The sequence below is a fragment of the Lepidochelys kempii genome, chromosome 1 (assembly GCF_965140285.1).
Source record: "Lepidochelys kempii isolate rLepKem1 chromosome 1, rLepKem1.hap1, whole genome shotgun sequence".
In the NCBI taxonomy this organism is placed as follows: Eukaryota; Metazoa; Chordata; order Testudines; family Cheloniidae; genus Lepidochelys; species Lepidochelys kempii.
Genome location: NC_136380.1, coordinates 154373247 through 154386651, shown reverse-complemented (window position 1 = coordinate 154386651; position 13405 = coordinate 154373247). Strand labels below are relative to the sequence as shown.

The window sequence follows — 13405 nt, the reverse complement described above, 5'->3', positions numbered from 1 at the left end:
TTAAAGTGTCTGGTTCTGTTTATTCAATAATTTGTTTTTATGTTAATGTTGATTTTTAACTGGTAGCTGGTAAACATGGCAAATAATTAAGTTAAAATTTTAAAAAGGGTGATTACATAATGAACATAAACTGTATTTGTGATTTCAAGTACATTGTAATTTAACTACCACTAACAATTAGTAAATCCAGAAATTAGACTGATTCATATTAAGCCCCTTGCCCCCCCCAAATATAGAAGTCAGATTATGCCTATGATCCTCCTTAACCCACACAGCAAAGCAAGCAGAAAGGAGGTACTACTTCCCCTCTAAGGGGAATGAGCATTTGTACTTTCACTATCCCCGACATTTCTTGGTGATGGTGGTAGCTGCTACGAATGGGAGAGATGACACGAAGCACTGATGCTAAAAGGCAAAAATGTGAAGAGGCTGGACTTGTTTGGATGCAATCTTCATTCTACAGGTAGGCTGCAACTCAGAATTGCAAACCAACAGGGACTCGTGAGCACTATGACTTCATCTTCTGGGAGAACATTCTAAAATTTGCAGTAATGGTGGATGAGGGCAAGCCAGTTGCCAGAACTGCTATGCAGGACACTTTGGAGGATGTAAATGCAGCCCAATCTCAAGATCTGCTGAAAAGAAAGGGCAAGGGTTATAGGAAATAACATCCGCCACCCTCTTTTTCAGCATCAGTGTGCTCATCCCATCCAGACATCTCGTTCAAACAGACATTTTGTTTCATTGGTCAAGGGCAATGTATCAGTTACTCTAGTTCCATCTGTTTCCCACCTTTTGTTTACAGATCACTTACCCACTTCCTGAGTGCTTAGACCAACATAACATCGGATTGGTGGGTCTTAAGGATGGTGGAACTAGGATATGCCCTGTGACAGGTTCAGTCACAGAGATCCTTTTGGGACTGTCACCTGACGTGCTGAGATTATCTCTGAGCCCGTTTTCCCTGCCAGCTTGGGACTCCAGAACCCTGCCTTATTGAGCCAGACATGCTAGCCTGCTGCAACACAGACCCAGGTCTGAACCACGCCCCCAAAGCTGCAGACTTTAACTAAAAACTGCTCAGCAGGTTTCCTATCTCCAGCACCCAGACCCCAATGGGATCCAAACCCCAAATGAATACGTTTTACTCTGTATAAAGCTTATTCAGGGTAAACTCATAAATTGTCCTCTCTCTGTAACACTGATTGAGAGATATGCACAGCTGTTTGTCCCCCCACGTATTAATCACTTACTCTGGGTTCATTAATGAACAAAAGTGATTTTATTAAGTATAAAAACTAGGATTTAAGTGGTTTCAAGTAATAGATAGAACAAAGTAAGTCACCACGCAAAATAAAGCAGAAACACACAAGTCTAAGCCTAATACATTAAGAAACTGATTACAGGTAAAATCTCACCCTCAGAGATGTTCCAATAAGCTTCTTTCACAAACTAGACTCCTTCCTAGTCTGGGCCCGATCCTTTCCCCTGGTAGAGTCCTTGTTAGTTCCAGCAGACATCCAGCAGACACCAGATTTAAGATGGATTCCAGTATCATGTGACACGGTCACATGTCACTGTAAGACCTCATTCTTCATTACCCACAGGCTGGCCCACACATACACAGAAAGGCTTGCAGGTAAATAAACCATCTACAACCAATTGTCCTAGTCAATGGGAGCTATCAAAATTCTAAACCACCATTAATGGCCCACACTTTGTATAGTTACAATAGGACCTCAGAGTTATACTTCATATTTCTAGCTTCAGAAACAAGGATGATACATGCATACAAATAGGATGAACACACTCAGTAAATTATAAGCTTTGTAATGATACCTTACAAAAGACCTTTTGCGTAAAGCATATTCCAGTTACATTATATTCACATTCATAAGCATATTTTCATAAAACACGGAGTGCAACGTCACATGCCCTTCATTCAGTTCATTTCTACCCCTCCTTCCCACTCCCCTTCTCCACCACTCTCATGAGATCGTCCTTCAGCAAAAGGTTCAATTGCCTCTTCAGGCAGGATCCATAGAAGAAGTCCCACTGGGCCTTGGGGGAAAGGCTTCTACTCTCAGTAACTCCTTATCCCCAAAGCAAAAGGAGGTCTCAGGCCTATTTTAGATCTAAGAGAGTTGAACAAATTCCTGAAGAAAATAAAATTCCACATGATTACTCTAGCCTTGATTATTCCCTCCCTGGAATAGGGGGACTGGTACATTGCCCTCAATTTAAAGGATGCTTATTTCCATGTCGCAATACGACACAACCTTCGGAAGTTTCTCAGATTTGTGGCAGATGAATCCCACTGTCAGTTCACAGTGCTCCCATTCGGTCTCTCAGCTGGTCCGCGGGTGTGCACAAAGTGCCTGGATGTGGTGGCAGCACATCTATAAAAATCAGAAGTTCATGTGTTCCTGTCCTTGGACTACTGGTTGATGAGAGATTGGTCTGAGGCTCAGGTGTTATCCACTGTATCCTCCATCCTGTCCACATTCGACGTCCTGGAGCTTCTCGTAAATTGGAGCAAGTCAATTCTAAAACCAGTACAGAGGATAGAGTTTATTGGAGCAATCTTAGACTCCACAAAGGCCAAGGCTTTGCTACCGCAATCCAGATTCCAAACAGTACAAGGCTTGGTGCTGCAACTTCTCACCATGGCATGCAGCTGTCTCAGTCTCTTGGGTCACATGGCAGCATTGTACCTATGTGGTTCAACACACCAGGCTGCATCTTATTAATCTGCAAGCATGGCTAGTATTAGTGTGTGTCCCAAGTCGTCATCATTTGGACAAAGTGGTTTAGATGCCCTTGTCAGTTTTGTCATCTATGGATTGGTGGATGCACCCTCTGAAAGTCTGTGTGGAGATCCCCTTTATCCCCCTGCTACCAACCCTAACTCTAGTCACAGATGCATCAGCCCTGGGCTGGGGGACTCATATGGGGTCCCTGCAGACTCAAGGTCTCTGGTCATCTCAGGATCTAATGGTTTATGACTAGCCCATTCAGCTCTCCTCCCACATATAGTAGGAAAGAACTTGTTAATTCTAACAGACAACTCTACAACTATGTTTTACATAGACAGGAAGGAGCACCTCAGCACAGTTATGCCAGAGGCAATTCACCTTGCTGCTTACCTTCCGAGGAAGCAGAACAAGTTGGTGGATCAACTGACCAGGACCTTCTCTGAGCACCACCAGTGGTCTTTACTCCCAGACATTGCCAGATCCATCTTCCAGCTCTGGGGGACTTCCCAAGTGTACCTATTTGCAACAAAATCCAACAGAAAATGCCATCAGTTTTGTTCCCAGGGCGGGTCTCAGCCCAGGCTTACTGACAAATGCTTTTCTGCTACCCTGGAGCGACACACTCCTTCCCTCCGGTTCCCTGGCTGCTCAGAGTGTTGTTCAAAGTCAAACAAAACCATGACAGGTTTCAGAGTAACAGCCGTGTTAGTCTGAAGTGAGCTGTAGCTCACGAAAGGTCATGCTCAAATAAATTGGTTAGTCTCTAAGGTGCCACAAGTACTCCTAAACAAAACCATGTGCATCTCATCCTTATAGCACCGGCGTGGCCCCAACAACACTGGCACTCAACCCTACTGTCCTTCTCAATCAAGCCTCTGTTGTCTCTCACACTGGAGCCAAACATGGTTTCTCAGGATCACGGCTGCCTGCTCCATCCCAACCTGCGAGCCCTCCATCTGACAGTATGGATGTTTCATGGTTAATACCTTTGGAGAAATCCTGTTCTAAGGATGTTCAGAATGTGTTTCGGAATAGTAGAAAACCCTCAACTGGGGCACGTACCTGGCTAAATGGAAGTGCTTCTCCATGTGGTCCTGTCAGAAAGGTGTATCCTTACACCATGCACCCTTGAACCTCATACTGGACTATCTCCTGTGTGTAAAACATCAGAGTTCGGCGATTAGCTCTGTAAGACTACATCTGGCAGCTAGTTCAGCCTGCCATACCTCAGTGGATAATAGATCCCTTTTTCTCAAACCTATCATTACCAGATTCCTAAATGGATTGGTCAGATTGTACCCACATGTGCAAGATGCTATACATCCTTGGGATCTGAACTTGGTCCAAGCAAAGTTGATGGGACCACCATTTGAACCGCTTGCAACTTGCTCTCTGCTCCACCTCTCTATGAAGGTAGCATTTTTATTTGCCATTACCTCAGTCAGAAGGGTGGGCGAGTTGAGAGCCCTAGAGTCCCCTTATACAGTTTTCCATAAGGATAAAGTTTATCTTCGCCCTCACACAAAATTTCACATGATGGTAATCTCTAATTTTCATGTTAACCGGGCAGGCTATTTGCTGACTTTCTTCCAAAACCCCCATGCATATGGAGATGAGGAGAGACTTCATTCACTGCATGTGAAAAGGGCTTTAACTTTCTACCTGGCGCATAGTAAGTCATTTAGATCCTCCATGCAGTTATTTGTTGTGGACAGAGCTAAGGACCAACCAGTTTCCACTCAGATAAATCTCATCTTGATTATCTGGATCTCTTCATGCATTCTTTTATGCTACTAATTGGCTAATATAACCCCGCCAGCTAGAGTACTGGCATATTCTACTTGCTTCCAGGCATCTTCAGTAGCTTTCTTGGTGCACGTACTGATCATAGACATTTGTGAAGTAGCAACTTGGTCATTGGTCCACACTTTTGCTTCTCATTATGCCAGTTCCCATCAGTCTAGGGACGATGCCAATTTCAGGCAGGTTGTCCTATAATCAGTGATGAGCTGCCAAAATCTTAAGAACCGGTTCCCTATAAAAAGTTCTGATTTAAGGGATGTGCCCCGTTATGTATTTTTTGTACCAACAGGGTTACCATTCCCAGGAGGAATTTTTAAATTCCTGGGCAGCGATTTAAGAACCAAAAAGCCTGATCTGTCCAGGAAAATACGGATGTATGTTAACCCTGCCTAAAGTTCTTTTTTAAAAAGATGGGCCTGAGCTAGAAATGAGCTCCGTTTCACATGTGTGGGTCCCCGCCACTCCCTGGGGGTGTGCTAGGGTGACCAGATGTCCCGATTTTATAGGGACAGTCCCGATTTTGGGGTCTTTTTCTTATATAGGCTCCTATTAGTCCCCTGTCCTGATTTTTCACACTTGCTGTCTGGTCACCCTAGGGTGTGCACATGTGTGGGTCCCAGCTGCTCCCTGCCCCCCTCATTGAAGCAGGTGTGCAGGGTTACTGCTCTGGGAACTGCAGGACAGGGGGTGCAGAGCTGGCTGGAGACAGGGGCATGGGGCAGGGCTAGCTGGAGGCAGGGGGTGCGGGGCTGGCTGGAGACAGGAGAGTGCAGGGTTGGCTGGAGGCAAGGGGGTGTGGGGCTGGCTGGAGACAGGGCAGGGGCTGACTGGAGGTAGGGGCTGGCTGCAGGCAGGACAGAGGGTGCGGCAGGGGCTGGTTGCAGGCAGGGAGTGCGGGGGTGGCTGGAGGCAGGGGCTGGCTGCGGGCAGGGCAGGGGGTGCAGGGGTGGCTGGAGGCAGGGGCTGGCTGTGGGAAGGGGCTGGCTGCGGGCAGGGCAGGGGGTGGCTGGAGACAGGGGCTGGCTGCAGGCAGGGGGGTGCGCGGGTGGCTGGAGGCAGGGCAGGGGGTTGCTGGAGACGGGGGATGGCTGCAGGCAGGGGGTGCGGTGGTGGCTGGAGACGGGGGCTGGCTGCAGGCAGGGGGTGGCTGGAGGCAGGGGCTGGCTGCAGGCAGGGGGTGCGGGGGTGGCTGGAGGCAGGGACTGGCTGCGGGCAGGGTGGTGGGTACTCACGAGGAGAGCAGCAGGACGCAGCCCAGGTCCAGCAGAGCAGCCGGGGACCCACCAGGCAGCATCGGGAGCCCCAGGGCTAGGGGAGCAGCAGCAGCAACAGGGTTTGTGCCCAGGGCCAGGCAGCAGCCCACATGGCTCCCGCAGCGCCCCCGGTGGCCGGAGGAGGAATTACATCACTTCCTGGCTGGAGCCTATCAAAGCCTCAGCGCCCCCTGCAGGGAAGCAGGTTAACAACCGGTTCTAAAACTGCTTCAAAATTTAACTGGTTCGCGCGAACCGGTGCGAACCGGCTCCAGCTCACTACTGCTTATAATCACTGTTCAGGTAGAGGCTGAGCCCACCTCCATGTTTGTCTGCTTGTAATCACCAACAGTAGAATGGACATGTGCAAAGACTCAAGAAAAACTGGTCACCTAGCTTCCTATAACTGTTGTTCTTTGAGATGTGTTGCACATGTCCATTCCATGATCCATCCTCTTTCCTTTCTCTGTTTGAGTCTATCCAGTACAAAGGAACTGAGAAGGGTTCTGGTCAACTCTGCCCTTTTTTACCAGCACACAGTGTTGTGTGGTGACAGAGGGTGCTTGAGCCACCCTGATGGGTACTGTTGAGGAAAAGAGTTGTCTGACAACTGAGCACGAGGCACGCAACTACAGTGGTATGGACTCAAAGAACAACAGTTACAGAAAGGTAGGTAACCATTTTTTATTTAACACAAAATGGAACATTTCCAACAGGAGAGAGTGAGAGAAGCCCACCCCAGAATACCTAATAGTGTGCTGGTTTGGACACTCACCTGAGCTGCGAGAGACCAGTGCTCAAGTCTCTGCTCCAAATCAAGCAGTGCTGGAATTTCAGTCTGTGCCTCCCACATTCCAGGTGAGCACCCTATCCAATGGGCTGTTGTTTGTCTTGCTGTTTTTTTCACAAGAAAGGGCTGGTTTAGATTCCCTACTCTAGGAGAGCATTCACAGCTCAGAATCTCAAGCAGAACAAGGCACCTCCCTCCAGTCCATTGGTCAGGAACCTAAATATCTTTGAAGATTTGGTCCTATGCCCTGCCCCTGTTTTGTGCATTTCATTCCTGGTTAACTTAGGTGACACCCTGCTCATGTTGGCTTCTGAGACTTCCTTTCTTGGATGCCTAAGTCTGGCCACACAATGCAAGGAGAACCTGGGTGCCTCACTCAGGGCCGAAAATTCCACCAGGCAGCAGAGCACATAGGGGTTAGATATTGCAACACTTAAGTACCTTTGTGAATCTAGCCCTTTATGTATAGCCAGTCACTCAGGCTGCAATCCTGCAAGCTGCTCTGTACATAACATGGGGTCTGCCCATATGGAACTGTCCGCAGCATTATTAGCATCAGTTTCCCCTGTTATTTTTATGGGATTTTCACACAGCAACAGGGAAAAAATAAAATAAGAAGATATGATTGCCCAACCACAAAAAGTAGCAAGGGCGGGTCAGAAGAAGGGGTAGTTCATGAAGCTACTTTTGATTTTGATTTTTAATTGTCTAGATTTAAAGTTGATAGTTTTAAGTGCAATGTAAAAAGTAAATAAATAACGTAAATTATTACCATTATTTTTTAAAGTTCTTCCAGTGTGAATAATTGGTTGAGCTTATGAGGCCTTAAACTAAATTCAAAGGCATTTCTCTGCTCATCTGAATCATGATAACATTTGAATACCATGTCCAATCAACTGCAAAATTTCAGGGAATATTCAAGGCATCATTGGGCAGAATTTTATTGATTTAGGGGAAAATTGGGAAAATGGAAGAACTGGGGACACACAAAGCCCCGACACCTGGTTAGAGCCACCAGTCTCAACCAGATTGATCACAGAATCCAGTTAAGGCAGCCATTACCACCTTCCACAGTAACAATACCCCCATCTCAAATATTGACACCCTGAATGACTTATCTCAGAGCCAGAAACAAAAGAAATGACAGTAGGTGTGATTGGTATACAAACTCCCCACTCGACAACCAGGGGTTAGGGGGCTGCTCTGGGCTTAGCCTGCCAGACCTGCAAGGCATGCACAGGCTGGAGGAGAAGATTAAAAAGGGGGCAGAGCAGCTCACTTGTGGGTATATCTGGGAAGAGGACAGACTGTCAACCCTCAGCCCCTGAGCAAAGGACTGACTGAATGTAGGAGCTTCCCAGACAACCACTGCCTGAAGCCATTCCTGAGGGAAATGAGGGCCAGATTCGACACACCCTGAGCGGGATTCATTCCCCTCCGACTCTTATTAATTCAGTTTATTTACATTAATTCCCCTGGCTTTTTGTTCACAGACAACCCTGGAAGGGGAGAGACTTTTAAGTGACCTGGTCAGAGGGCCAAGTCACAGAAAGAGGCATGTTGCTGCAGAAGTGGAGCAGCCATTAGTGTGAGACCTGCAGTGGAGAGAGAGCTGCTATGTCATGCCTGGCCACACCGAAGCACCAGCAGTGAGTGGACCCCTTCACGGGGGCACCCAAAGCCACTGCCGTAGGGGGAGGGAGTATACAGAGTTCCTGATGTGATTTTATGCTTTGTTGTGTCTGGATTATCTGCCATATGAGATCTCACTCTGACACAAATTTAATTAACAATCTCCAGCTTTATTGTGGCTGCTTACAACATGGCTTCTTCAGCCTCATAGCTTCTCAAACAGTTCCCCAGGAGGTGTCGCTTCCAAACAGTTTCCCACAGAAAATATGCTGCCTGAAAGGGGCTGCTAGCTTTCATATGGTTACATCCGTTCTCTTTAAAAGAAAACTGTCTAGCACCTGACCCCAGCAATAACTGATAATCTAATCTAACATATTCCGTTTTGATTCTCACCATTCTTGCAGTTACTGCATTCATCACCTTACGAGTTTGTTTAGCTATATAACTGTCCAACTGGGAAGTCCATCACACAAAATCCCCCAGATGAGCAGATCTGTTAACAATCTGCCCTCCTCTAGTACAGTGTGATTCACTGGTACCGCCCTGGTGCTGTCTTCCTCCTATCTGGTCAACTACAGTCTCTAGGCTTGGTGTTCTTGGAGTCTCCACCAAAAGACCCTCTTCTTCCTGTTTTTCCTTTGGTAGGCCTCTGACACTGTCTTCTTCTACAACTCTGGCTTGGGATTCTCCTGCAGTAGAACACTAGCATGTGTTGTCTGTATTGTCATTAGAGGTTTCTTTTGTTTTCTTGAGGTGCCTACAGTTTCACCTCACTATCTGTCCATTGTTCATGTTGACTAGATGAAACCTCTGGTTTCCTGCTTGCACCACTGTAGCTTTGTGCCAGAACTTATCCTGTTTTGTTAATGGTTGTATATGCTCTTTGTCATCTGACTCCAGATCTGGCAGATCTGTTATAGTAAAACACTTGTCTTTTTCTGTTGGTTCCTCCATAGTCGCCAAGGGAAGCACCGCAGTACCCAAGCTCTAACAACCTTCTGATTGTCAGCAAGAGTGTCTTCGTTCTCTGGCTCATCAGTCTTTGGGACGGGTACAATTTAGGTCTTGTGGGGGAGTATTCCTATGATCTAGCAGTGCTAAGTATGGGTCAGCATGTGCAGTTTTTGCTTTTCTCAACAGTTACTTTAGCAGTTTTTACTGCTGAATCTACTTTGCTGTTGCTTTGAGGATACCCTGGTGAAGATGTTATGTGATCAAAATCCCAGTTCTTACTGAACTTCTGGAACTCTTCTGAAACAAACTGTGGTCTGTTATCAGAAAACATGATACCTGGTATGCGATTCCATGCAAAGTGTGCTTTTCTTTTCCATATGACTGTTCTGGGTCCTGGTTTGGTAAATAGTCTATCTCCCAGAACCTGGAAAAATAGTCCACAACAATCATGTATCCTTCATCCCCAAAGGTAAAACAAATCCACTCCCATCTTTGCCCATGGTCTTTCTGGAATTTTTGTTGCCGCAGGGTCTCTTTTGGTTGACAGTCTTCCCAGGATCTGTATACCTCACACTTTTACATGAATATCCATAAATTGCTCATTCATTCTGGCCAGTATAAAGTCTCTCTTGCTCACTTTAAGCAACCTTCAATTCCCAGATTGTGATGAATGAACTTTGTGCATAATCTCATTCTTTAGAGCTGCTGAAATAACTACTCTTTTTCCCTGAAATATAACATCATCTGTACGCACAATTTGTCTCTCTACTGAAAGAATGGTGTTACCTTTCTAAGTACTTGGTCTTTTGTCTCTCACCATCCTTGTGGGATCATGAGTTTCAATGTCTGCAGCATTCTCTCTTGCACTGTATCTCTATGTATATCTCTCAGCCTTTCTTCCAAGATAGGTAGGGACTGTACCATATTTATTTTCTCCCTCTCAGTCTCTGCAGATCCTTCCTTACTGGGTTCTGGCAAGTATTCATGGGCCTAAGATGTGCACCAAAACCAAGTCTCTGCCTGAGCAATACTTGATCTGTATGTCGTACATCTGAAGTCCTATCATTGTCTGCTGTAAGCACTTTGCTATACTGAGTAATGGCTTTCATCCAAATGCTTTTGAGAGGTGTATGGTCAGATCATATATCCACAGTGCAACTGTAAGTATATTGGTGATTTTTTTCCATTCCAAAGAGTATTGCTAACAACTCTTTTTCAATGTGAGCATAGCCCTTCTCTGTCACAGACAATGCTGTGCTTGTAATCACAACAGTTTGTCCTCCTTGCAACATGGTAGCCTGACACCCCAACTCGGATGCATCACATTGCAGCATCAGGGGTTTCTCTGTATTGTCATATTTCAGAACGAGAGCCTCCTCAATCATGTTTTACTTTCTGGAATGCTTGCTTGTGTTGGTCTGTCCATTCCCATAAGGTGTTTTCGTGTGTCAGCTGTCTCAGGATTTCGCAGCTCTCAGACAGATGGTTGAAAAGCTTTATCATATAATTGGCATTGCCAGGAATTTTTGGACTCCTCTAACATTGCTGGGTCTTGGTATTTCTCTAATTGCCCTCACTTTCTCAGGGTCTACTTTCAGGCCTTTGGAGGTCAACAAATGTCCAATCTGTGGCACCTTGGTTATGGTCAACCTGAGCTTGCTAAATTCAATTTAATATTCTTTTTTATGTATCGCTTTAAAAATTGTAGTAATTTGTAGTCATGATCTCGTTGCGTTTGTTCTGGATTGTTACCCTCTCCCACTATCAGCACATCTGATATTGTCTGGATTTCCATCAAGTCCTCCAGTGCTTGGGTCAATCTGCTCTGGAATACCTCTGTCTCGGACTGATTCCTACTAGCATCTTTAACCATTGATTGGTATCTGCCAAATGGAGTTGGTTGTAAGTAATAAGAAAAGGAGTGCTTGTGGCACCTTAGAGACTAACCAATTTATTTGAGCATAAGCTTTCGTGACCTACAGCTCACTTCATCGGATGCATACTGTGGCTTTCCACAGCATGCATCCGATGAAGTGAGCTGTAGGTCACGAAAGCTTATGCTCAAATAAATTGGTTAGTCTCTAAGGTGCCACAAGTACTCCTTTTCTTGTTGTAAGTAATGTGATTCTTCATCCAGTTCAATATCCCAATCTCTTCTTTATATTGCATACTGTAAAAAGTCTCGCTTTAGACAGATTTGGTAATATCAGTCCTCAGTTGTCCTCAATAATGGTCCTCAATTGTTGGCAGAGGGAAATGCTCCCATTTCAAGGCTTCATTTAAAGGCTTTGGGTCTATGCATATTTTCAGTTTTCCAGATGGTTTTCTTACCACCATGAGACTGCTTATCCAGTCTGTGTTCTTCTCTACAGGCCGTATGATTCCATAGGCTCAGCAGTTCCTCATTTAATGGCTGTAGTAATGCACTGGGTACTTTTTTCTTTTTGGCAATTTAAATGGCTTCACACCGGTGTCAGTCTCTATTTTATAAAAAGCATCTCACTGTCCATCTCCCTGAAACACACTTGTATGCGCCCTCTATATCATCTTCTGGGCCCAGGTAATACCATCCAAGGTATCTTCAGTTACCCTGCTATCTGCTTTCATTATGTTCTGGAACTGTATTTTTATCAGGTTCATGGCTTGGGCATCCTTGCTGCCCAGAAGTGGTACTGCTGTCTCACCATCTATGACCACAAAATCCAGTCTGTATTTCTTTTTGCTCCTTGGATTTCTTAATTAAATTTTACATTTTCCCATGGGCTTTAATGTGGTATGATTGTACATTGTTAACAGCTGGTTAGTCTCTTCCAATCATATGTCTGGGTTCACCAGATTGATTGGGATAATGTTACAATTTGCACCACAATCTAACTGAAATCGTATCACTTTCTTGCCGAGTAACATGACTGCATACAACCGTTTCTTGTGCTTATTAGGGTCGGTCTCCTTTCACTGTGTTTACCCGCTATTCAGTCACCTACATAACGTCCTCATACTCAATATTGTTCTCTTCAGTTACTCTGTGTGCCTTGGATTTGTTTTTCTTTTCTCTGGACATACACATGGCTGCAAAATGATTAAATTTGTCATAGATGTGGCATTTTTTCTCATAAGTCAGACACTTATTTTTGTTCTATTTCACATGTTTTCTCCCACAGTATTTGCATGTGCCTGTACTGTTGTCATCTACTGATGTTGTATCTGTTTTTTATTTCTCTTATATACTGTGTGGGCAGTTTCTTCTGCCTGCCTTTCCAGGCTTCTAATCGTCTTTTGTATAGCTCTGCAGCCCTACATATTTCCAAGTTTCTCCCCCAAATCAAGTCAGCTTCCCTCAGCAACTGCTCTCATACTTACGAGTTTCATCCCACATGCTGTCCAATCTCTTATTAATGAATCTTTAATAATTCCAAAATTAGAACTGGCTGCTAGCACTTTTAAATCAATGCTGTACTCATCTATACTCTCTGCAACTGCTTCTTGGGGTTTCAGTGAATATCAAAACAGCCTGTTATTCTTTCTAAGGTGCGTTGAGCTTCGGGAATTTCCATGCACAAAGTCTCACTTATCTTTCTCCCTCTTTCTCCAATATGGTAATAAAACAGTTTCATTTTCACAGCATCCTCTATCTGCCAGAGCAATAACTACATAGAGGTTAAAATTCCTCTTTTCAGCTCTTACATGCCTGAGCTAAATTCTTAGCTTGCAGATTTAATGTCCCTGAAGCATTCAGACTCTCCATTTTCTGTTATTAGCCTTTTCTCGTAAGACAAACAATGTACTCACAGAAGTATTCTGCCCTCTGCAGTGAAGCTCTGAATGTTCTCTCCTGCCGTTTCAGATTTAATTACCACTGCCACCATGTTTTATGCTTTGTGTCTGGTTCATTTGCATTTTAAGATCTCACTCTGTCACAAGGTTCATTTACAAACTCCAGCTTTATTGTGGCTGCTTACATCATGGCTTCTTCTGCTTCATGGCTTCTCAGACAGTTTCCTAGGAGGTGTTGCTTTCAAACAGTTTCCCCCAAGAAACAGTATGCTGCCTGAAAGTGTCTGCTGGCACTTGCATATTGTTACAGAGGGAAAGGGTGGCATATAGAGTCCTGGGAATCAGGGGAACACACAGAACCCCTGGCATGGAGGATTCTAGTTGGTGGCAGTTGGGATGGTGTTTTGTAATATGGACAGCTGACCAGCAGCAACAGAACTGAG

General features: G+C 45.1%; 1 long non-coding RNA gene across 2 annotated transcripts; it reads right to left on the bottom strand.

The window, feature by feature from the left end:
* On the bottom strand, positions 1-13170 carry LOC140916791 (uncharacterized). Of its 2 annotated transcripts, XR_012160664.2 has the most exons (5): positions 12978-13170; positions 3819-3908; positions 3147-3272; positions 1419-2546; positions 1-632 (listed from the first exon to the last, which is right to left on the bottom strand). It is a non-coding gene; the product is annotated as an uncharacterized LOC140916791 (long non-coding RNA). The 2 variants fall into 2 exon arrangements; XR_012160663.2 differs by lacking the exon at positions 1-632 and having other exon boundaries at positions 1260-2546.
* Between the last annotated feature and the right edge of the window lie 235 nt (positions 13171-13405).